This window comes from Rhinoderma darwinii (genome assembly GCF_050947455.1).
Source record: "Rhinoderma darwinii isolate aRhiDar2 chromosome 5 unlocalized genomic scaffold, aRhiDar2.hap1 SUPER_5_unloc_13, whole genome shotgun sequence".
NCBI lineage: Eukaryota > Metazoa > Chordata > Amphibia > Anura > Rhinodermatidae > Rhinoderma > Rhinoderma darwinii.
Window position 1 is genome coordinate 197,430 of NW_027461769.1, and position 22,989 is coordinate 220,418.

At 49.0% G+C, this 22,989-nt stretch overlaps 11 non-coding genes and 1 pseudogene across 11 annotated transcripts; 5 read left to right on the top strand and 7 right to left on the bottom strand.

Moving 5' to 3' along the window:
* Positions 1 to 22: 22 nt before the first annotated feature.
* Positions 23 to 213, top strand: LOC142685289 (U2 spliceosomal RNA). The gene has a single exon (XR_012854794.1). It is a non-coding gene; the product is annotated as a U2 spliceosomal RNA (small nuclear RNA).
* A 1,238-nt stretch (positions 214 to 1,451) lies between these two features.
* LOC142685290 (U2 spliceosomal RNA) lies at positions 1,452 to 1,642 on the top strand. Its single transcript, XR_012854795.1, has one exon. It is a non-coding gene; the product is annotated as a U2 spliceosomal RNA (small nuclear RNA).
* Positions 1,643 to 2,876: 1,234 nt separating this feature from the next.
* LOC142685344 (U2 spliceosomal RNA) lies at positions 2,877 to 3,067 on the top strand. Its single transcript, XR_012854833.1, has one exon. It is a non-coding gene; the product is annotated as a U2 spliceosomal RNA (small nuclear RNA).
* A 1,238-nt stretch (positions 3,068 to 4,305) lies between these two features.
* On the top strand, positions 4,306 to 4,496 carry LOC142685346 (U2 spliceosomal RNA). The gene has a single exon (XR_012854835.1). It is a non-coding gene; the product is annotated as a U2 spliceosomal RNA (small nuclear RNA).
* Positions 4,497 to 5,738: 1,242 nt separating this feature from the next.
* Positions 5,739 to 5,929, top strand: LOC142685347 (U2 spliceosomal RNA). The gene has a single exon (XR_012854836.1). It is a non-coding gene; the product is annotated as a U2 spliceosomal RNA (small nuclear RNA).
* A 691-nt stretch (positions 5,930 to 6,620) lies between these two features.
* Positions 6,621 to 6,811, bottom strand: LOC142685348 (U2 spliceosomal RNA). The gene has a single exon (XR_012854837.1). It is a non-coding gene; the product is annotated as a U2 spliceosomal RNA (small nuclear RNA).
* A 1,230-nt stretch (positions 6,812 to 8,041) lies between these two features.
* Positions 8,042 to 8,232, bottom strand: LOC142685349 (U2 spliceosomal RNA). The gene has a single exon (XR_012854838.1). It is a non-coding gene; the product is annotated as a U2 spliceosomal RNA (small nuclear RNA).
* A 1,242-nt stretch (positions 8,233 to 9,474) lies between these two features.
* LOC142685350 (U2 spliceosomal RNA) lies at positions 9,475 to 9,665 on the bottom strand. The gene has a single exon (XR_012854839.1). It is a non-coding gene; the product is annotated as a U2 spliceosomal RNA (small nuclear RNA).
* A 7,872-nt stretch (positions 9,666 to 17,537) lies between these two features.
* LOC142685375 (U2 spliceosomal RNA) lies at positions 17,538 to 17,728 on the bottom strand. Its single transcript, XR_012854861.1, has one exon. It is a non-coding gene; the product is annotated as a U2 spliceosomal RNA (small nuclear RNA).
* A 1,242-nt stretch (positions 17,729 to 18,970) lies between these two features.
* Positions 18,971 to 19,161, bottom strand: LOC142685374 (U2 spliceosomal RNA). Its single transcript, XR_012854860.1, has one exon. It is a non-coding gene; the product is annotated as a U2 spliceosomal RNA (small nuclear RNA).
* Positions 19,162 to 20,399: 1,238 nt separating this feature from the next.
* Positions 20,400 to 20,590, bottom strand: LOC142685352 (U2 spliceosomal RNA). Its single transcript, XR_012854840.1, has one exon. It is a non-coding gene; the product is annotated as a U2 spliceosomal RNA (small nuclear RNA).
* A 1,235-nt stretch (positions 20,591 to 21,825) lies between these two features.
* Positions 21,826 to 22,000, bottom strand: LOC142685309 (U2 spliceosomal RNA; annotated as a pseudogene).
* Positions 22,001 to 22,989: the final 989 nt, after the last annotated feature.

Below are 22,989 nucleotides of genomic sequence, written 5' to 3' on the forward strand. Positions count from 1 at the left end.
CAACGCGCGGCCCGTTCGGGTTATCGCTTCTCGGCCTTTTGGCTAAGATCAAGTGTAGTATCTGTTCTTATCAGTTTAATATCTGATACGTCCCCTATCTGGGGACCATATATTAAATGGATTTTTAGAACAGGGACATGGAAATAGAGCTTGCTCTGTCCACTCCACGCATTGACCTGTTATTGCAGTATTTCCAGGACCGGTGCACCCTTTCCTTATGTGTTGACTAAAATCAGATTCCAAAAGTGTTTTTTGTGTTTGCCATTGTTTCTGTCTTTCTGAAGGGATCTCCCCTTTTAATCCCATTATTTCAACACCTGTTGGACAATGCATGAGTGATAATGAGCTAATTGATTAAATGCAATTAATGAATACATTGCCACCTCTTGTTTTGTGTCGTCTGTGTGTCTGTGTTTCCGGCATTTCACATTGGAACAGCTCATTCACCTTCCTTGTCTTCTCTCCGCCCTCCCTTTTAGGTAAGTTAAAGAGCTGCACCTGAGCCAGCCACTGATTGATGCAGCACCACAGTCAAATAGTGGAGTGGAGTAGGGGAACAGCAAACAGCCATTAAAGCCGCCCGCCCGCCCGCCCGCCACAATGGACCTACCTGTGTACACTAGATGGATGTGATGGAATGTACTGTCGTCCCTACATTTCAAGAAGGAGTAAGAATTGCAGTTGCAACAAAGCCTTGCTTGCCTACAAAGAGAGCAGCAATTTGGATTTGTTACTATGTTACCTAGAAGAATAACAAACTGTGCAAGGATGGAGGTTGTAGGAACAAGGAGAAGTTGTCTGTAAAGTTGGTGGATGCTTATTTTCCATTTTGCAGTCCCTTGTCTCCCTCTTGTGGCCTCCTGGAGGCAACTAGCTGTGAAAAAAAAGACAGCCTGGCGGCCGGCTGTTGCAGTGTTGCCCTCTCAGGCAACACTGAGTGACTGACTGAGCCGCACCGTCTTATATAAAGTTCAGACGGAACTTTGCACGTGTCATAGTGGAGCCCTGAGGAGCCAGAGCCAGCTTTCTGACATCATAATGGAGCCTCAGAGATAAAAGCCTGGGCCCAGGCAGTGTTGGTCAGTGCTGCTCAGCAGGCAGCACTGGACTGGACTGGATTACAGCTGATACAAGGTGTGAAGGAACAAGGGGTGGCTGTGGGCATGCACTGGCTGCCACTGCCAGTGTTTATCTGCATGGCAGCAGGGCATTTGGGCGTTGCCAGGAAGGCGTTTTTATGTAGATTCCTCCTCTTTCAGCACTGCATTGTGGTGAAAGCAAAAGAAGCAAATCCTGTCTGGCTTCCTCTCCGGCCTTTATTCACCTCCCGTGTAGCTGTGAGTGTGTGAGCCTGCAGGGCCCCATGGAATTGCCTAGAAGTAGGCTGAATCGCTGCAAGGGCTGAACAGCAGTATCGGGCAGGCTCGGGCAACGCGCGGCCCGTTCGGGTTATCGCTTCTCGGCCTTTTGGCTAAGATCAAGTGTAGTATCTGTTCTTATCAGTTTAATATCTGATACGTCCCCTATCTGGGGACCATATATTAAATGGATTTTTAGAACAGGGACATGGAAATAGAGCTTGCTCTGTCCACTCCACGCATTGACCTGTTATTGCAGTATTTCCAGGACCGGTGCACCCTTTCCTTATGTGTTGACTAAAATCAGATTCCAAAAGTGTTTTTTGTGTTTGCCATTGTTTCTGTCTTTCTGAAGGGATCTCCCCTTTTAATCCCATTATTTCAACACCTGTTGGACAATGCATGAGTGATAATGAGCTAATTGATTAAATGCAATTAATGAATACATTGCCACCTCTTGTTTTGTGTCGTCTGTGTGTCTGTGTTTCCGGCATTTCACATTGGAACAGCTCATTCACCTTCCTTGTCTTCTCTCCGCCCTCCCTTTTAGGTAAGTTAAAGAGCTGCATGCACCTGAGCCAGCCACTGATTGATGCAGCACCACAGTCAAATAGTGGAGTGGAGTAGGGGAACAGCAAACAGCCATTAAAGCCGCCCGCCCGCCACAATGGACCTACCTGTGTACACTAGATGGATGTGATGGAATGTACTGTCGTCCCTACATTTCAAGAAGGAGTAAGAATTGCAGTTGCAACAAAGCCTTGCTTGCCTACAAAGAGAGCAGCAATTTGGATTTGTTACTATGTTACCTAGAAGAATAACAAACTGTGCAAGGATGGAGGTTGTAGGAGCAAGGAGAAGTTGTCTGTAAAGTTGGTGGATGCTTATTTTCCATTTTGCAGTCCCTTGTCTCCCTCTTGTGGCCTCCTGGAGGCAACTAGCTGTGCAAAAAAAGACAGCCTGGCGGCCGGCTGTTGCAGTGTTGCCCTCTCAGGCAACACTGAGTGACTGACTGAGCCGCACCGTCTTATATAAAGTTCAGACGGAACTTTGCACGTGTCATAGTGGAGCCCTGAGGAGCCAGAGCCAGCTTTCTGACATCATAATGGGGCCTCAGAGATAAAAGCCTGGGCCCAGGCAGTGTTGGTCAGTGCTGCTCAGCAGGCAGCACTGGACTGGACTGGATTACAGCTGATACAAGGTGTGAAGGAACAAGGGGTGGCTGTGGGCATGCACTGGCTGCCGCTGCCAGTGTTTATCTGCATGGCAGCAGGGCATTTGGGCGTTGCCAGGAAGGCATTTTTATGTAGATTCCTCCTCTTTCAGCACTGCATTGTGGTGCAAGCAAAAGAAGCAAATCCTGTCTGGCTTCCTCTCCGGCCTTTATTCACCTCCCGTGTAGCTGTGAGTGTGTGAGCCTGCAGGGCCCCATGGAATTGCCTAGAAGTAGGCTGAATCGCTGCAAGGGCTGAACAGCAGTATCGGGCAGGCTCGGGCAACGCGCGGCCCGTTCGGGTTATCGCTTCTCGGCCTTTTGGCTAAGATCAAGTGTAGTATCTGTTCTTATCAGTTTAATATCTGATACGTCCCCTATCTGGGGACCATATATTAAATGGATTTTTAGAACAGGGAGATGGAAATAGAGCTTGCTCTGTCCACTCCACGCATTGACCTGGTATTGCAGTATTTCCAGGACCGGTGCACCCTTTCCTTATGTGTTGACTAAAATCAGATTCCAAAAGTGTTTTTTGTGTTTGCCATTGTTTCTGTCTTTCTGAAGGGATCTCCCCTTTTAATCCCATTATTTCAACACCTGTTGGACAATGCATGAATGATAATGAGCTAATTGATTAAATGCAATTAATGAATACATTGCCACCTCTTGTTTTGTGTCGTCTGTGTGTCTGTGTTTCCGGCATTTCACATTGGAACAGCTCATTCACCTTCCTTGTCTTCTCTCCGCCCTCCCTTTTAGGTAAGTTAAAGAGCTGCACCTGAGCCAGCCACTGATTGATGCAGCACCACAGTCAAATAGTGGAGTGGAGTAGGGGAACAGCAAACAGCCATTAAAGCCGCCCGCCCGCCCGCCCGCCACAATGGACCTACCTGTGTACACTAGATGGATGTGATGGAATGTACTGTCGTCCCTACATTTCAAGAAGGAGTAAGAATTGCAGTTGCAACAAAGCCTTGCTTGCCTACAAAGAGAGCAGCAATTTGGATTTGTTACTATGTTACCTAGAAGAATAACAAACTGTGCAAGGATGGAGGTTGTAGGAGCAAGGAGAAGTTGTCTGTAAAGTTGGTGGATGCTTATTTTCCATTTTGCAGTCCCTTGTCTCCCTCTTGTGGCCTCCTGGAGGCAACTAGCTGTGCAAAAAAAGACAGCCTGGCGGCCGGCTGTTGCAGTGTTGCCCTCTCAGGCAACACTGAGTGACTGACTGAGCCGCACCGTCTTATATAAAGTTCAGACGGAACTTTGCACGTGTCATAGTGGAGCCCTGAGGAGCCAGAGCCAGCTTTCTGACGTCATAATGGGGCCTCAGAGATAAAAGCCTGGGCCCAGGCAGTGTTGGTCAGTGCTGCTCAGCAGGCAGCACTGGACTGGACTGGATTACAGCTGATACAAGGTGTGAAGGAACAAGGGGTGGCTGTGGGCATGCACTGGCTGCCGCTGCCAGTGTTTATCTGCATGGCAGCAGGGCATTTGGGCGTTGCCAGGAAGGCGTTTTTATGTAGATTCCTCCTCTTTCAGCACTGCATTGTGGTGCAAGCAAAAGAAGCAAATCCTGTCTGGCTTCCTCTCCGGCCTTTATTCACCTCCCGTGTAGCTGTGAGTGTGTGAGCCTGCAGGGCCCCATGGAATTGCCTAAAAGTAGGCTGAATCGCTGCAAGGGCTGAACAGCAGTATCGGGCAGGCTCGGGCAACGCGCGGCCCGTTCGGGTTATCGCTTCTCGGCCTTTTGGCTAAGATCAAGTGTAGTATCTGTTCTTATCAGTTTAATATCTGATACGTCCCCTATCTGGGGACCATATATTAAATGGATTTTTAGAACAGGGAGATGGAAATAGAGCTTGCTCTGTCCACTCCACGCATTGACCTGGTATTGCAGTATTTCCAGGACCGGTGCACCCTTTCCTTATGTGTTGACTAAAATCAGATTCCAAAAGTGTTTTTTGTGTTTGCCATTGTTTCTGTCTTTCTGAAGGGATCTCCCCTTTTAATCCCATTATTTCAACACCTGTTGGACAATGCATGAGTGATAATGAGCTAATTGATTAAATGCAATTAATGAATACATTGCCACCTCTTGTTTTGTGTCGTCTGTGTGTCTGTGTTTCCGGCATTTCACATTGGAACAGCTCATTCACCTTCCTTGTTTTCTCTCCGCCCTCCCTTTTAGGTAAGTTAAAGAGCTGCACCTGAGCCAGCCACTGATTGATGCAGCACCACAGTCAAATAGTGGAGTGGAGTAGGGGAACAGCAAACAGCCATTAAAGCCGCCCGCCCGCCCGCCCGCCCGCCACAATGGACCTACCTGTGTACACTAGATGGATGTGATGGAATGTACTGTCGTCCCTACATTTCAAGAAGGAGTAAGAATTGCAGTTGCAACAAAGCCTTGCTTGCCTACAAAGAGAGCAGCAATTTGGATTTGTTACTATGTTACCTAGAAGAATAACAAACTGTGCAAGGATGGAGGTTGTAGGAGCAAGGAGAAGTTGTCTGTAAAGTTGGTGGATGCTTATTTTCCATTTTGCAGTCTCTTGTCTCCCTCTTGTGGCCTCCTGGAGGCAACTAGCTGTGCAAAAATAGACAGCCTGGCGGCCGGCTGTTGCAGTGTTGCCCTCTCAGGCAACACTGAGTGACTGACTGAGCCGCACCGTCTTATATAAAGTTCAGACGGAACTTTGCACGTGTCATAGTGGAGCCCTGAGGAGCCAGAGCCAGCTTTCTGACATCATAATGGGGCCTCAGAGATAAAAGCCTGGGCCCAGGCAGTGTTGGTCAGTGCTGCTCAGCAGGCAGCACTGGACTGGACTGGATTACAGCTGATACAAGGTGTGAAGGAACAAGGGGTGGCTGTGGGCATGCACTGGCTGCCGCTGCCAGTGTTTATCTGCATGGCAGCAGGGCATTTGGGCGTTGCCAGGAAGGCGTTTTTATGTAGATTCCTCCTCTTTCAGCACTGCATTGTGGTGCAAGCAAAAGAAGCAAATCCTGTCTGGCTTCCTCTCCGGCCTTTATTCACCTCCCGTGTAGCTGTGAGTGTGTGAGCCTGCAGGGCCCCATGGAATTGCCTAGAAGTAGGCTGAATCGCTGCAAGGGCTGAACAGCAGTATCGGGCAGGCTCGGGCAACGCGCGGCCCGTTCGGGTTATCGCTTCTCGGCCTTTTGGCTAAGATCAAGTGTAGTATCTGTTCTTATCAGTTTAATATCTGATACGTCCCCTATCTGGGGACCATATATTAAATGGATTTTTAGAACAGGGAGATGGAAATAGAGCTTGCTCTGTCCACTCCACGCATTGACCTGGTATTGCAGTATTTCCAGGACCGGTGCACCCTTTCCTTATGTGTTGACTAAAATCAGATTCCAAAAGTGTTTTTTGTGTTTGCCATTGTTTCTGTCTTTCTGAAGGGATCTCCCCTTTTAATCCCATTATTTCAACACCTGTTGGACAATGCATGAGTGATAATGAGCTAATTGATTAAATGCAATTAATGAATACATTGCCACCTCTTGTTTTGTGTCGTCTGTGTGTCTGTGTTTCCGGCATTTCACATTGGAACAGCTCATTCACCTTCCTTGTCTTCTCTCCGCCCTCCCTTTTAGGTAAGTTAAAGAGCTGCACCTGAGCCAGCCACTGATTGATGCAGCACCACAGTCAAATAGTGGAGTGGAGTAGGGGAACAGCAAACAGCCATTAAAGCCGCCCGCCACAATGGACCTACCTGTGTACACTAGATGGATGTGATGGAATGTACTGTCGTCCCTACATTTCAAGAAGGAGTAAGAATTGCAGTTGCAACAAAGCCTTGCTTGCCTACAAAGAGAGCAGCAATTTGGATTTGTTACTATGTTACCTAGGTGGCAATGTATTCATTAATTGCATTTAATCAATTAGCTCATTATCACTCATGCATTGTCCAACAGGTGTTGAAATAATGGGATTAAAAGGGGAGATCCCTTCAGAAAGACAGAAACAATGGCAAACACAAAAAACACTTTTGGAATCTGATTTTAGTCAACACATAAGGAAAGGGTGCACCGGTCCTGGAAATACTGCAATACCAGGTCAATGCGTGGAGTGGACAGAGCAAGCTCTATTTCCATCTCCCTGTTCTAAAAATCCATTTAATATATGGTCCCCAGATAGGGGACGTATCAGATATTAAACTGATAAGAACAGATACTACACTTGATCTTAGCCAAAAGGCCGAGAAGCGATAACCCGAACGGGCCGCGCGTTGCCCGAGCCTGCCCGATACTGCTGTTCAGCCCTTGCAGCGATTCAGCCTACTTCTAGGCAATTCCATGGGGCCCTGCAGGCTCACACACTCACAGCTACACGGGAGGTGAATAAAGGCCGGAGAGGAAGCCAGACAGGATTTGCTTCTTTTGCTTGCACCACAATGCAGTGCTGAAAGAGGAGGAATCTACATAAAAACGCCTTCCTGGCAACGCCCAAATGCCCTGCTGCCATGCAGATAAACACTGGCAGCGGCAGCCAGTGCATGCCCACAGCCACCCCTTGTTCCTTCACACCTTGTATCAGCTGTAATCCAGTCCAGTCCAGTGCTGCCTGCTGAGCAGCACTGACCAACACTGCCTGGGCCCAGGCTTTTATCTCTGAGGCCCCATTATGATGTCAGAAAGCTGGCTCTGGCTCCTCAGGGCTCCACTATGACACGTGCAAAGTTCCGTCTGAACTTTATATAAGACGGTGCGGCTCAGTCAGTCACTCAGTGTTGCCTGAGAGGGCAACACTGCAACAGCCGGCCGCCAGGCTGTCTTTTTTTGCACAGCTAGTTGCCTCCAGGAGGTCACAAGAGGGAGACAAGGGACTGCAAAATGGAAAATAAGCATCCACCAACTTTACAGACAACTTCTCCTTGCTTCTACAACCTCCATCCTTGCACAGTTTGTTATTCTTGTAGGTAACATAGTAACAAATCCAAATTGCTGCTCTCTTTGTAGGCAAGCAAGGCTTTGTTGCAACTGCAATTCTTACTCCTTCTTGAAATGTAGAGACGACAGTACATTCCATCACATCCATCTAGTGTACACAGGTAGGTCCATTGTGGCGGGCGGGCGGCTTTAATGGCTGTTTGCTGTTCCCCTACTCCACTCCACTATTTGACTGTGGTGCTGCATCAATCAGTGGCTGGCTCAGGTGCAGCTCTTTAACTTACCTAAAAGGGAGGGCGGAGAGAAGACAAGGAAGGTGAATGAGCTGTTCCAATGTGAAATGCCGGAAACACAGACACACAGACGACACAAAACAAGAGGTGGCAATGTATTCATTAATTGCATTTAATCAATTAGCTCATTATCACTCATGCATTGTCCAACAGGTGTTGAAATAATGGGATTAAAAGGGGAGATCCCTTCAGAAAGACAGAAACAATGGCAAACACAAAAAACACTTTTGGAATCTGATTTTAGTCAACACATAAGGAAAGGGTGCACCGGTCCTGGAAATACTGCAATACCAGGTCAATGCGTGGAGTGGACAGAGCAAGCTCTATTTCCATCTCCCTGTTCTAAAAATCCATTTAATATATGGTCCCCAGATAGGGGACGTATCAGATATTAAACTGATAAGAACAGATACTACACTTGATCTTAGCCAAAAGGCCGAGAAGCGATAACCCGAACGGGCCGCGCGTTGCCCGAGCCTGCCCGATACTGCTGTTCAGCCCTTGCAGCGATTCAGCCTACTTCTAGGCAATTCCATGGGGCCCTGCAGGCTCACACACTCACAGCTACACGGGAGGTGAATAAAGGCCGGAGAGGAAGCCAGACAGGATTTGCTTCTTTTGCTTGCACCACAATGCAGTGCTGAAAGAGGAGGAATCTACATAAAAACGCCTTCCTGGCAACGCCCAAATGCCCAGCTGCCATGCAGATAAACACTGGCAGCGGCAGCCAGTGCATGCCCACAGCCACCCCTTGTTCCTTCACACCTTGTATCAGCTGTAATCCAGTCCAGTCCAGTGCTGCCTGCTGAGCAGCACTGACCAACACTGCCTGGGCCCAGGCTTTTATCTCTGAGGCCCCATTATGATGTCAGAAAGCTGGCTCTGGCTCCTCAGGGCTCCACTATGACACGTGCAAAGTTCCGTCTGAACTTTATATAAGACGGTGCGGCTCAGTCAGTCACTCAGTGTTGCCTGAGAGGGCAACACTGCAACAGCCGGCCGCCAGGCTGTCTTTTTTTGCACAGCTAGTTGCCTCCAGGAGGCCACAAGAGGGAGACAAGGGACTGCAAAATGGAAAATAAGCATCCACCAACTTTACAGACAACTTCTCCTTGCTCCTACAACCTCCATCCTTGCACAGTTTGTTATTCTTCTAGGTAACATAGTAACAAATCCAAATTGCTGCTCTCTTTGTAGGCAAGCAAGGCTTTGTTGCAACTGCAATTCTTACTCCTTCTTGAAATGTAGGGACGACAGTACATTCCATCACATCCATCTAGTGTACACAGGTAGGTCCATTGTGGCGGGCGGGCGGGCGGGCGGGCGGCTTTAATGGCTGTTTGCTGTTCCCCTACTTCACTCCACTATTTGACTGTGGTGCTGCATCAATCAGTGGCTGGCTCAGGTGCAGCTCTTTAACTTACCTAAAAGGGAGGGCGGAGAGAAGACAAGGAAGGTGAATGAGCTGTTCCAATGTGAAATGCCGGAAACACAGACACACAGACGGCACAAAACAAGAGGTGGCAATGTATTCATTAATTGCATTTAATCAATTAGCTCATTATCACTCATGCATTGTCCAACAGGTGTTGAAATAATGGGATTAAAAGGGGAGATCCCTTCAGAAAGACAGAAACAATGGCAAACACAAAAAACACTTTTGGAATCTGATTTTAGTCAACACATAAGGAAAGGGTGCACCGGTCCTGGAAATACTGCAATACCAGGTCAATGCGTGGAGTGGACAGAGCAAGCTCTATTTCCATCTCCCTGTTCTAAAAATCCATTTAATATATGGTCCCCAGATAGGGGACGTATCAGATATTAAACTGATAAGAACAGATACTACACTTGATCTTAGCCAAAAGGCCGAGAAGCGATAACCCGAACGGGCCGCGCGTTGCCCGAGCCTGCCCGATACTGCTGTTCAGCCCTTGCAGCGATTCAGCCTACTTCTAGGCAATTCCATGGGGCCCTGCAGGCTCACACACTCACAGCTACACGGGAGGTGAATAAAGGCCGGAGAGGAAGCCAGACAGGATTTGCTTCTTTTGCTTGCACCACAATGCAGTGCTGAAAGAGGAGGAATCTACATAAAAACGCCTTCCTGGCAACGCCCAAATGCCCTGCTGCCATGCAGATAAACACTGGCAGCGGCAGCCAGTGCATGCCCACAGCCACCCCTTGTTCCTTCACACCTTGTATCAGCTGTAATCCAGTCCAGTCCAGTGCTGCCTGCTGAGCAGCACTGACCAACACTGCCTGGGCCCAGGCTTTTATCTCTGAGGCCCCATTATGATGTCAGAAAGCTGGCTCTGGCTCCTCAGGGCTCCACTATGACACGTGCAAAGTTCCGTCTGAACTTTATATAAGACGGTGCGGCTCAGTCAGTCACTCAGTGTTGCCTGAGAGGGCAACACTGCAACAGCCGGCCGCCAGGCTGTCTTTTTTTGCACAGCTAGTTGCCTCCAGGAGGCCACAAGAGGGAGACAAGGGACTGCAAAATGGAAAATAAGCATCCACCAACTTTACAGACAACTTCTCCTTGCTCCTACAACCTCCATCCTTGCACAGTTTGTTATTCTTCTAGGTAACATAGTAACAAATCCAAATTGCTGCTCTCTTTGTAGGCAAGCAAGGCTTTGTTGCAACTGCAATTCTTACTCCTTCTTGAAATGTAGGGACGACAGTACATTCCATCACATCCATCTAGTGTACACAGGTAGGTCCATTGTGGCGGGCGGGCGGGCGGGCGGCTTTAATGGCTGTTTGCTGTTCCCCTACTCCACTCCACTATTTGACTGTGGTGCTGCATCAATCAGTGGCTGGCTCAGGTGCAGCTCTTTAACTTACCTAAAAGGGAGGGCGGAGAGAAGACAAGGAAGGTGAATGAGCTGTTCCAATGTGAAATGCCGGAAACACAGACACACAGACGACACAAAACAAGAGGTGGCAATGTATTCATTAATTGCATGACTCAAATAAGTCGAGTCGCTTCTCCCCTTATGTAAATCTACCCTCCCAAAGCAGACACTGAAACAGAGTTGGATTTTAATGGCCACAGCAGCCGTTTATTATTTAAATAACAATAACTTTAAATACCATAATTTTTGAATCCCCAAAAAAGGGGATACATCATAACAACAAATAACCCACTGCGACCCTATCAGGGTCATAACATTATAAACCAACCAGAATGACAGGGGCAAGTCCTTGAAGCCACCGATACTTAATTTTGGCCATCTGCCCACAAATACCTTACCCCCAGCCGTAACCCGGCCCAGGAGCACCAAATTACCTTTTTGCAGATGACCACCATATATATATAAATATATATAACCCAGCTTTCAAAAGGGGTAACACCCTAAGAAGCCGACAAATTGGGGGTGCATCCCGTGATGCATTCCCCCCCACCACTTTTTACGACCTACTTCAAGGACTCCCCCCCGCAGCTGCAATGACAAAATTTAACCTCCCCCAAAGACAAATGTCAATAAGCAAATAAACTTTGACGAGAAGAACCACCATCCGCAGCAACCTTTTGCCGCGGTCAACCGATCCACATCAGGGCGGGCGGGCGGGAACATGTTCCTGCTTCTGTGTCCTGGCGAAGAGAGGGAGAGCACAAACAGGAAACAGGTACATCCCCTTCAATCCCCACCCCTTCTCACTCAAGCCCTCCTGCTGTCCCCCCCCCCCCTTTCCTCTCATAGGCCAGCCAACTCTGTGTCCCTCCCATCTATTTTAGTCATGGAGGCCTTCCCTTATTCCTTTTTTCTTCTTTCAGTACGGCCTCTTCTTGACTCAAATAAGTCGAGTCGCTTCTCCCCTTATGTAAATCTACCCTCCCAAAGCAGACACTGAAACAGAGTTGGATTTTAATGGCCACAGCAGCCGTTTATTATTTAAATAACAATAACTTTAAATACCATAATTTTTGAATCCCCAAAAAAGGGGATACATCATAACAACAAATAACCCACTGCGACCCTATCAGGGTCATAACATTATAAACCAACCAGAATGACAGGGGCAAGTCCTTGAAGCCACCAATACTTAATTTTGGCCATCTGCCCACAAATACCTTACCCCCAGCCGTAACCCGGCCCAGGAGCACCAAATTACCTTTTTGCAGATGACCACCATATATATATAAATATATATAACCCAGCTTTCAAAAGGGGTAACACACTAAGAAGCCGACAAATTGGGGGTGCATCCCGTGATGCATTCCCCCCCACCACTTTTTACGACCTACTTCAAGGACTCCCCCCCGCCAAAGCGAAACAGGCCTTGACCACCTCACGCCTGCGAGCTCCTCCACACTCCCACCGCTCGCTCAATTCCATCGGTCAAAGCCAGACTCCACATATCCATCCCCACCTCATTGAGGTGCACACCGTCCTCTCTCCAGTAGCTGCCTGTCCCAGCCTCCAGATCCCAGTGGCGCACCGCAACCCCACCATTACGCGTCACGAAGCTCGATATGGCCCTATTAGCCTTAATGCGAGCCTTGTTAATTTTTCCCACAGAACGGGCCATCCGCCAGTTCTTCCTAGGGACCATCTCAGACCACACCGTCACCAATTTAGGATAAGTTGCCCATAAGCAGAGCAAATCATGCTTGACGTCCCGTACCAACTCCCGGAAAGGGCGTATACCCAAATCGTTGCCTCCCACATGCAACACCAGTACCTCCGGCGCCCTGTCAAGCAGTACAAAATTGTGAAACTCGGGCAATACCCTGTTCCATGTCATTCCCCGTATACCCATCCACCTCACAACCGCCGCATCCCGCGGAATCCTGAGCTGTCGACCGTCCGGCCGTACATCCGCGCGAAGGGCACCCCAGTACACAAAAGAATGTCCCATAATCCACACCATGCATGAGTCACGGCCTGCAAAACAAATGAAGAACATACACGCACCACCTCTTGCTGCCGCGTACCATTAATACTCAGGCGGAAACGCACGCACCCGGAACATGCTATACATCAATATATCACAACATGTTCAAGCGCACATAAGAACGGAAACGCGCCGACTCCCAACGCCCTATCCGCTGCACGCCTGCATCATCTAAACCCCATCTCACCGCCTCCGTCGCTGCCCCTATACGGAAAGAATGAGACGAGTATTGCTCTGCCTGCACCCCGCTAGCCACCAGACACTTTCTGAAAACCGAAATAAACTGATACCGCGACAGAAACTAGCCATCCTCGTGCCGCAGCAACGGCCCGTCTGAGAGATCTAAACCCGCCAAGTACTCCTTGACACACAACACTGGACAAACCGGATTCTTTGGGACCGCCAGCAAAACCACTCGACGTCCTGCCCCTCCTTGGTCCGTTTTGGACCTTCGCAACACTATCTCCACCCTGTCTTCATACAAATCGACATTATCCTGCAACAAGCCCCCCGCTCTCACCGAACTGGGGGAAACCAATTCCCCTACCCGAAAAGCTCCAAAAAAGGCTAACGCAAAAGCCAACCGGAAAAGCTTGCTCTCATACTCTGAACGACACACCTGCCGCACCACCACCTCCAGGGAACACAACAATTGAAATGACACGGGACGCCTCTTATCCCTCACCACTACACCCCGTCTCAGCCCTTTCAATGCCTGGCCCACCAAAAACCGCTTCGTGATATCTGCCAACCCCCGTAACTTACAACCGAAAGCAATGGCCGCCACGAAGCGATTAACCTTAGCGACCGTGCAACCCCGGGCGAACGCATCCCCCAACCAAAACAGCAAGGCCACCATCCTATCATCATCCGAGCACACATCTCCCAAAGATCTCACCCACTCCTCCCATTGCCTCCATCCAGCCGCATACGACGACCACGTCGCACTGGCCAGTGAACGTTTAATCAATTCACCTGCCGCCTGGATACCAGCTCCCACAGATGACTGGGACAGTCCACCCCTGTTAACTCCGCGTCCGGGACCAGCTGCCGGAAACGATCCCACTGCGAGCGAGAAAGCGCGTCAGCAATACAATTCTCTACCCCGGGAACATGCACCGCCACCACCCATGCATTTAAACTCAAACAGGAAAGCACCAACTGACGCAACAAGCGAACCACTGGAGGGGACGACGCCGAAGTATTATTTATAGCCATCACCACCCCCAAATTGTCGCAATGAAAACGCACTTTTTTGTCCCGGAACCTGTCTCCCCAAATGGTGACCGCCACCACGATGGGAAACAATTCGAGTAGGGCCAAGTTACGCGTCAGTCCCGCCTCCACCCATGCAACCGGCCATTTTCCCGCGCACCATTGACCTTTAAAGAACGCCCCGAACCCCACCGCCCCAGACGCGTCAGTGAACAATTCCAAATCGAAGCTATCTAACGCCCGGGACATCCAAAGAGAGCGCCCATTATACTGTGCCAGAAAATGGAGCCAGACCTGTAAATCTTCCCTGTGCTCTGCAGCCAGACGAATGAAATGATGGGGTTCCCGAACCCCCGCCGTCGCCGCTGCCAACCGCCGACAAAAAACCCTGCCCATCGGCATGATGCGGCAGGCAAAATTCAACTTCCCCAATAAGGACTGCAATTCACGTAGCGTAATTTTCCTAATCCGACACGCTCGCTCCACTACCAACCGCAAATCCCCCAACTTATCCTCCGGCAATCTGCACTCCATTGCTACGGAGTCGATAGTAATTCCCAAAAAACAAATGGTCGTCACCGGACCCTCAGTTTTTTCCACAGCCAAGGGTACACCGAACTCCCTTGACACCCAATTGACCGTCTCCAACAAATTTGCGCAAACCCCCGAACACGACGGGCCAACGCACAAGAAATCGTCGAGATAGTGAATAACTGATTCCACCCCCGCGACCTCCCTGACTACCCATTCCAAAAAAGAACTAAACACCTCAAAGTACGCGCACGACAACGAACAACCCATGGGAAGGCATCGATCAATGTAATAATCCCCTTCCCAATAACATCCCAACAACCTCTGGCTGTCCGGATGAACCGGCAACAAACGAAACGCCGCTTGAATATCAGTTTTTGCCATTAGAGCCCCTCTTCCGTAACCACGTACCAACGCTACCGCCGCATCAAACGACGTGTAGACCACAGAACAGAGATCCTGGTCAATGCCATCGTTAACCGACGCCCCCTTCGGGAAGGACAAATGCTGAATAAGCCGGAATTTGTTACCTTCTCGTTTTGGAACCACCCCTAACGGTGACACCACCAAACCTGGAACTGGGATCCGCCATTCTGCCCAGATCAATCTCCTTCCGGATTTTTTCCGAGACTACCCCCGCATGCTGATATGCCGACTTAAGGTTGCGCTGCGTGAAAGGGACCTCATGCAAAGGGGGCGGAATAACGAAACCGTAACCAAAACCTAAACGAATCAACCGCGCCCCCTCCTTATTGGGGTACCTACTTAGAAAGGGGGCCATCTTTATGAGTTTCACCGGAGTCTCCCCCATAACCAGACGCACCGCTGGCTCCCCCTTGTCGTTTACCCTTCTTAAAACATTTAGACGCTCCATGTGACTGCCCGCTGCAATGTGAACACGCATGCTTGAATTAACACGTCGCTCCAAATTTGCACTGCCCCTCATTGAACTGCCAACACGTCCCAAATTTTGAATCTGAGGCCTGACTACCCCCGCCGGAAGTTCCTGCTGCATTCCCGCTCCCGGGAAAGGACTGCCCCTGCTTATAAAGTGCCGTCACTTTCAACCATAAGGCTATGTCCTTATGGTCCCACCGTATATTCGGCCGCACCGCTTTCCTCTGCCGAAACTGCTCATCGTAACGAAGCCAGGCCTGGCCCCCATAAACCCGATGCGCCTCCCCCACCGCATCCAAATAACAAAACAAGCCGGAACAATTATCTGGCGCCTTTTCCCCAATAACGCTCGCCAAAATTGCAAAAGCCTGCATCCAATTGACGAACGTTTTTGGAATCAACCTGTACCGTCTCTTTTCTTCCTCATCCTTTTTTGTTTCATCCCGCTTCACCTTATCTAAATTAAACTTCTCCAGCGGAAGCAAGGAAAAAATCTCCACATACTCGTCCTTCCAAATCCTTTCCTTTACCTCCTGCTTTAAATGCGCCCCTAACGGGCCCTCATAACAAACATAAACCTCCCCGCGCGCACGATCATCAAGACGCACCCTATCAACCTCCTTTGGCGAGTCTGTTTGAACCGCCGCCGCCACTGCCACCGCTGCCCCGGCATTCAACCCCCCACCGTTTTGACGAACCGGAGCGCTTCCAACACTGCCCCCCCCACACCGCGGCCGGCGCCACACCTGACGATTCTTGGGAAGGGGAACCACCTAGCCGCCCCACTAACACTTTTAAACATCCCACTAACTCCGCCAAACTATCCCCCGCACCCGCCTGTAGCGACGGGACCCCCGACTCCGCCGCGACGCCCACCGCCTCGACACCCTCTACACCGATACCCGACATCAATAAAGCTGGAAATGGTAACGTAGGTGTCAACTCACCAGGCTGCCCAGGGGCTGTGAACCCGTCAGCCGGACCCCCATGTCCACGTGGAGAGGCCCGCCGCTCACCGTCCTCCAATGCTCCGGACTCCCTCTGGCGCTGTCCGCATTGGCAATGTGTGCACGGGGAATTCCGATTTTCGTCTGAGTAAAGGGGGGGTGACATCGCATCATCCAATTGGCCGAGGTCCAGTTCATGCCTCATCCGTCCCGCTGAACCAGCTCCAAGCTGTTCCGTCCCTGGCACTCCAACCACCGACCTCATCCTGCGACCTCTGGTCGTTTCCACCTCGACGACACCATGAGCCGACCCTCTGGCTGGCACATCACCATGCAGGGTCGCCGTTGCCCTTCCGCCACGTGCTGAAGAAGGAGAGGATGTGACCGGAAGTGAAGGCCGCGTCCTCCTCGCCGCTGCCGCCGGGCGCTGCCGCGTTTTGGGATTCCTCCCAGGACCAGACGAAAGAGCAGCGGCAGGCCGCCCTGGGGTCTGGCCTGCAGGGTCCACGGATGGGCTCCTCTTGCGCCGCCGCGCCCGCGGGATGTCTTCAGGACTCAGCCTTGCGGGCGGGCGCGAGCGCCTCGTGCTGCGCGTCACGCCGGGAGTGCCAGCCCTGGCCTGAGTCATGGGGGAAACGGGCTCTCCTCTTCTCCTGCCCGACCCCCTGGTACGCCGGTCCTGTACCTCGGCCTGCTCCAGCAGCCCCGCGACCACCGGCATGACAGAGCACTCCCCGCTTGCTCCAGCCGACTCTGCTCGCTCCTGGACCGGAGCGCCCGATTGTCCCTGCAGCAGCGTCGCTACTCGTGCTCCGAGCCATCCAGGACCCTGAGAGGCTGCCGCGGCCCGCAACAGCTCCATAGCCTCCTCATCAGACGCAGCAGGGGTAACAAACATGTTCCTGCTTCTGTGTCCTGGCGAAGAGAGGGAGAGCACAAACAGGAAACAGGTACATCCCCTTCAATCCCCACCCCTTCTCACTCAAGCCCTCCTGCTGTCCCCCCCCCCTTTCCTCTCATAGGCCAGCCAACTCTGTGTCCCTCCCATCTATTTTAGTCATGGAGGCCTTCCCTTATTCCTTTTTTCTTCTTTCAGTACGGCCTCTTCTTTTAATCAATTAGCTCATTATCACTCATGCATTGTCCAACAGGTGTTGAAATAATGGGATTAAAAGGGGAGATCCCTTCAGAAAGACAGAAACAATGGCAAACACAAAAAACACTTTTGGAATCTGATTTTAGTCAACACATAAGGAAAGGGTGCACCGGTCCTGGAAATACTGCAATACCAGGTCAATGCGTGGAGTGGACAGAGCAAGCTCTATTTCCATCTCCCTGTTCTAAAAATCCATTTAATATATGGTCCCCAGATAGGGGACGTATCAGATATTAAACTGATAAGAACAGATACTACACTTGATCTTAGCCAAAAGGCCGAGAATCGATAACCCGAACGGGCCGCGCGTTGCCCGAGCCTGCCCGATACTGCTGTTCAGCCCTTGCAGCGATTCAGCCTACTTCTAGGCAATTCCATGGGGCCCTGCAGGCTCACACACTCACAGCTACACGGGAGGTGAATAAAGGCCGGAGAGGAAGCCAGACAGGATTTGCTTCTTTTGCTTGCACCACAATGCAGTGCTGAAAGAGGAGGAATCTACATAAAAATGCCTTCCTGGCAACGCCCAAATGCCCTGCTGCCATGCAGATAAACACTGGCAGCGGCAGCCAGTGCATGCCCACAGCCACCCCTTGTTCCTTCACACCTTGTATCAGCTGTAATCCAGTCCAGTCCAGTGCTGCCTGCTGAGCAGCACTGACCAACACTGCCTGGGCCCAGGCTTTTATCTCTGAGGCTCCATTATGATGTCAGAAAGCTGGCTCTGGCTCCTCAGGGCTCCACTATGACACGTGCAAAGTTCCGTCTGAACTTTATATAAGACGGTGCGGCTCAGTCAGTCACTCAGTGTTGCCTGAGAGGGCAACACTGCAACAGCCGGCCGCCAGGCTGTCTTTTTTTGCACAGCTAGTTGCCTCCAGGAGGCCACAAGAGGGAGACAAGGGACTGCAAAATGGAAAATAAGCATCCACCAACTTTACAGACAACTTCTCCTTGCTCCTACAACCTCCATCCTTGCACAGTTTGTTATTCTTCTAGGTAACATAGTAACAAATCCAAATTGCTGCTCTCTTTGTAGGCAAGCAAGGCTTTGTTGCAACTGCAATTCTTACTCCTTCTTGAAATGTAGGGACGACAGTACATTCCATCACATCCATCTAGTGTACACAGGTAGGTCCATTGTGGCGGGCGGGCGGGCGGGCGGGCGGCTTTAATGGCTGTTTGCTGTTCCCCTACTTCACTCCACTATTTGACTGTGGTGCTGCATCAATCAGTGGCTGGCTCAGGTGCAGCTCTCTAACTTACCTAAAAGGGAGGGCGGAGAGAAGACAAGGAAGGTGAATGAGCTGTTCCAATGTGAAATGCCGGAAACACAGACACACAGACGACACAAAACAAGAGGTGGCAATGTATTCATTAATTGCATTTAATCAATTAGCTCATTATCACTCATGCATTGTCCAACAGGTGTTGAAATAATGGGATTAAAAGGGGAGATCCCTTCAGAAAGACAGAAACAATGGCAAACACAAAAAACACTTTTGGAATCTGATTTTAGTCAACACATAAGGAAAGGGTGCACCGGTCCTGGACATACTGCAATACCAGGTCAATGCGTGGAGTGGACAGAGCAAGCTCTATTTCCATCTCCCTGTTCTAAAAATCCATTTAATATATGGTCCCCAGATAGGGGACGTATCAGATATTAAACTGATAAGAACAGATACTACACTTGATCTTAGCCAAAAGGCCGAGAAGCGATAACCCGAACGGGCCGCGCGTTGCCCGAGCCTGCCCGATACTGCTGTTCAGCCCTTGCAGCGATTCAGCCTACTTCTAGGCAATTCCATGGGGCCCTGCAGGCTCACACACTCACAGCTACACGGGAGGTGAATAAAGGCCAGAGAGGAAGCCAGACAGGATTTGCTTCTTTTGCTTGCACCACAATGCAGTGCTGAAAGAGGAGGAATCTACATAAAAACGCCTTCCTGGCAACGCCCAAATGCCCTGCTGCCATGCAGATAAACACTGGCAGCGGCAGCCAGTGCATGCCCACAGCCACCCCTTGTTCCTTCACACCTTGTATCAGCTGTAATCCAGTCCAGTCCAGTGCTGCCTGCTGAGCAGCACTGACCAACACTGCCTGGGCCCAGGCTTTTATCTCTGAGGCCCCATTATGATGTCAGAAAGCTGGCTCTGGCTCCTCAGGGCTCCACTATGACAGGTGCAAAGTTCCGTCTGAACGTTATATAAGACGGTGCGGCTCAGTCAGTCACTCAGTGTTGCCTGAGAGGGCAACACTGCAACAGCCGGCCGCCAGGCTGTCTTTTTTTGCACAGCTAGTTGCCTCCAGGAGGCCACAAGAGGGAGACAAGGGACTGCAAAATGGAAAATAAGCATCCACCAACTTTACAGACAACTTCTCCTTGCTCCTACAACCTCCATCCTTGCACAGTTTGTTATTCTTCTAGGTAACATAGTAACAAATCCAAATTGCTGCTCTCTTTGTAGGCAAGCAAGGCTTTGTTGCAACTGCAATTCTTACTCCTTCTTGAAATGTAGGGACGACAGTACATTCCATCACATCCATCTAGTGTACACAGGTAGGTCCATTGTGGCGGGCGGGCGGGCGGGCGGCTTTAATGGCTGTTTGCTGTTCCCCTACTCCACTCCACTATTTGACTGTGGTGCTGCATCAATCAGTGGCTGGCTCAGGTGCAGCTCTTTAACTTACCTAAAAGGGAGGGCGGAGAGAAGACAAGGAAGGTGAATGAGCTGTTCCAATGTGAAATGCCGGAAACACAGACACACAGACGACACAAAACAAGAGGTGGCAATGTATTCATTAATTGCATTTAATCAATTAGCTCATTATCACTCATGCATTGTCCAACAGGTGTTGAAATAATGGGATTAAAAGGGGAGATCCCTTCAGAAAGACAGAAACAATGGCAAACACAAAAAACACTTTTGGAATCTGATTTTAGTCAACACATAAGGAAAGGGTGCACCGGTCCTGGAAATACTGCAATACCAGGTCAATGCGTGGAGTGGACAGAGCAAGCTCTATTTCCATCTCCCTGTTCTAAAAATCCATTTAATATATGGTCCCCAGATAGGGGACGTATCAGATATTAAACTGATAAGAACAGATACTACACTTGATCTTAGCCAAAAGGCCGAGAAGCGATAACCCGAAAGGGGCCGCGCGTTGCCCGAGCCTGCCCGATACTGCTGTTCAGCCCTTGCAGCGATTCAGCCTACTTCTAGGCAATTCCATGGGGCCCTGCAGGCTCACACACTCACAGCTACACGGGAGGTGAATAATGGCCGGAGAGGAAGCCAGACAGGATTTGCTTCTTTTGCTTGCACCACAATGCAGTGCTGAAAGAGGAGGAATCTACATAAAAACGCCTTCCTGGCAACGCCCAAATGCCCTGCTGCCATGCAGATAAACACTGGCAGCGACAGCCAGTGCATGCCCACAGCCACCCCTTGTTCCTTCACACCTTGTATCAGCTGTAATCCAGTCCAGTCCAGTGCTGCCTGCTGAGCAGCACTGACCAACACTGCCTGGGCCCAGGCTTTTATCTCTGAGGCCCCATTATGATGTCAGAAAGCTGGCTCTGGCTCCTCAGGGCTCCACTATGACACGTGCAAAGTTCCGTCTGAACTTTATATAAGACGGTGCGGCTCAGTCAGTCACTCAGTGTTGCCTGAGAGGGCAACACTGCAACAGCCGGCCGCCAGGCTGTCTTTTTTTGCACAGCTAGTTGCCTCCAGGAGGCCACAAGAGGGAGACAAGGGACTGCAAAATGGAAAATAAGCATCCACCAACTTTACAGACAACTTCTCCTTGCTCCTACAACCTCCATCCTTGCACAGTTTGTTATTCTTCTAGGTAACATAGTAACAAATCCAAATTGCTGCTCTCTTTGTAGGCAAGCAAGGCTTTGTTGCAACTGCAATTCTTACTCCTTCTTGAAATGTAGGGACGACAGTACATTCCATCACATCCATCTAGTGTACACAGGTAGGTCCATTGTGGCGGGCGGGCGGGCGGCTTTAATGGCTGTTTGCTGTTCCCCTACTCCACTCCACTATTTGACTGTGGTGCTGCATCAATCAGTGGCTGGCTTAGGTGCAGCTCTTTAACTTACCTAAAAGGGAGGGCGGAGAGAAGACAAGGAAGGTGAATAAGCTGTTCCAATGTGAAATGCCGGAAACACAGACACACAGACGACACAAAACAAGAGGTGGCAATGTATTCATTAATTGCATTTAATCAATTAGCTCATTATCACTCATGCATTGTCCAACAGGTGTTGAAATAATGGGATTAAAAGGGGAGATCCCTTCAGAAAGACAGAAACAATGGCAAACACAAAAAACACTTTTGGAATCTGATTTTAGTCAACACATAAGGAAAGGGTGCACCGGTCCTGGAAATACTGCAATACCAGGTCAATGCGTGGAGTGGACAGAGCAAGCTCTATTTCCATCTCCCTGTTCTAAAAATCCATTTAATATATGGTCCCCAGATAGGGGACGTATCAGATATTAAACTGATAAGAGCAGATTTTATTTTTTTTTTTAAATTTTTTTTCCTTACTACTCAGATTTGAAATCTTAAAGCACAAAACATAGGTTGAAAGTCTTAGATTTCATCAATACCATCATTGTAGTATGAATATATAATTTTCATGATCTTATCCATTTTTTAATTGTTATTATTACTTTTTTTTTTCTCTTTTTTTAATAAGTTTTGTTTTCTGTTTTTGTTTTTTTTAATTATATTTTAACTTTTTTTATTTTTTTTTAACAGGTATAACAAAGAAGAAAACAATACAAGATTACACATCACAAGGTAAGTACATTCCACATTTCTGGTTTCCAAATCTCATTTGCTCTATCAGTACCTAGTAATAATTTATCTCTCCAGAAATATACATACAGATAGCTTAAACATAGTTTAAGACAGTTTTCAACAGATAGCTCATCTCTTTTAAATAATACAATATTTCTTGCTTTCCATAAAGCCATCTTAACACATGTAAATATTAACCATACGACTTTAAAATCCTCTTTACCAATGCCCAATCCATAAAAGATCATATTAAAATCAAAATGATCAATTTTGCTCAAATATTTAACTAAGATGCTAACTTTCCTCCAAATCTTTTGTGCAAATGAGCAATTCCAAAAAATATGCGTTGGCGTTTCACTTCCGCTACATCTTACTCTTGGGCATCTTTCATGTCTTACCAAACCTCTTCTATGCTGAAATTCTCTTGTAGGTAAGCAATCCTTCAACATACACCACAACAGGTCCTTATGTTCGTTAGACAAGTAAAACAGGTTAACATTGATCCAAATACCTTGTACAATTCTTACAGAGAAACCTGTTACAGAACTCATAATTTTCCTCTCATCTAAGATCTTTAACACTTTTTTATGATTAGTAATAATACTTAAGTCAGATTTTAACAACTCAAACTCCCTTAAAATTTTCTCTAAAATAATATAATGTTCTGGTGGTAAAAACTTATATGGTCTGTTTAAGTCAATTTCTAACCACTTGTATTTCCTT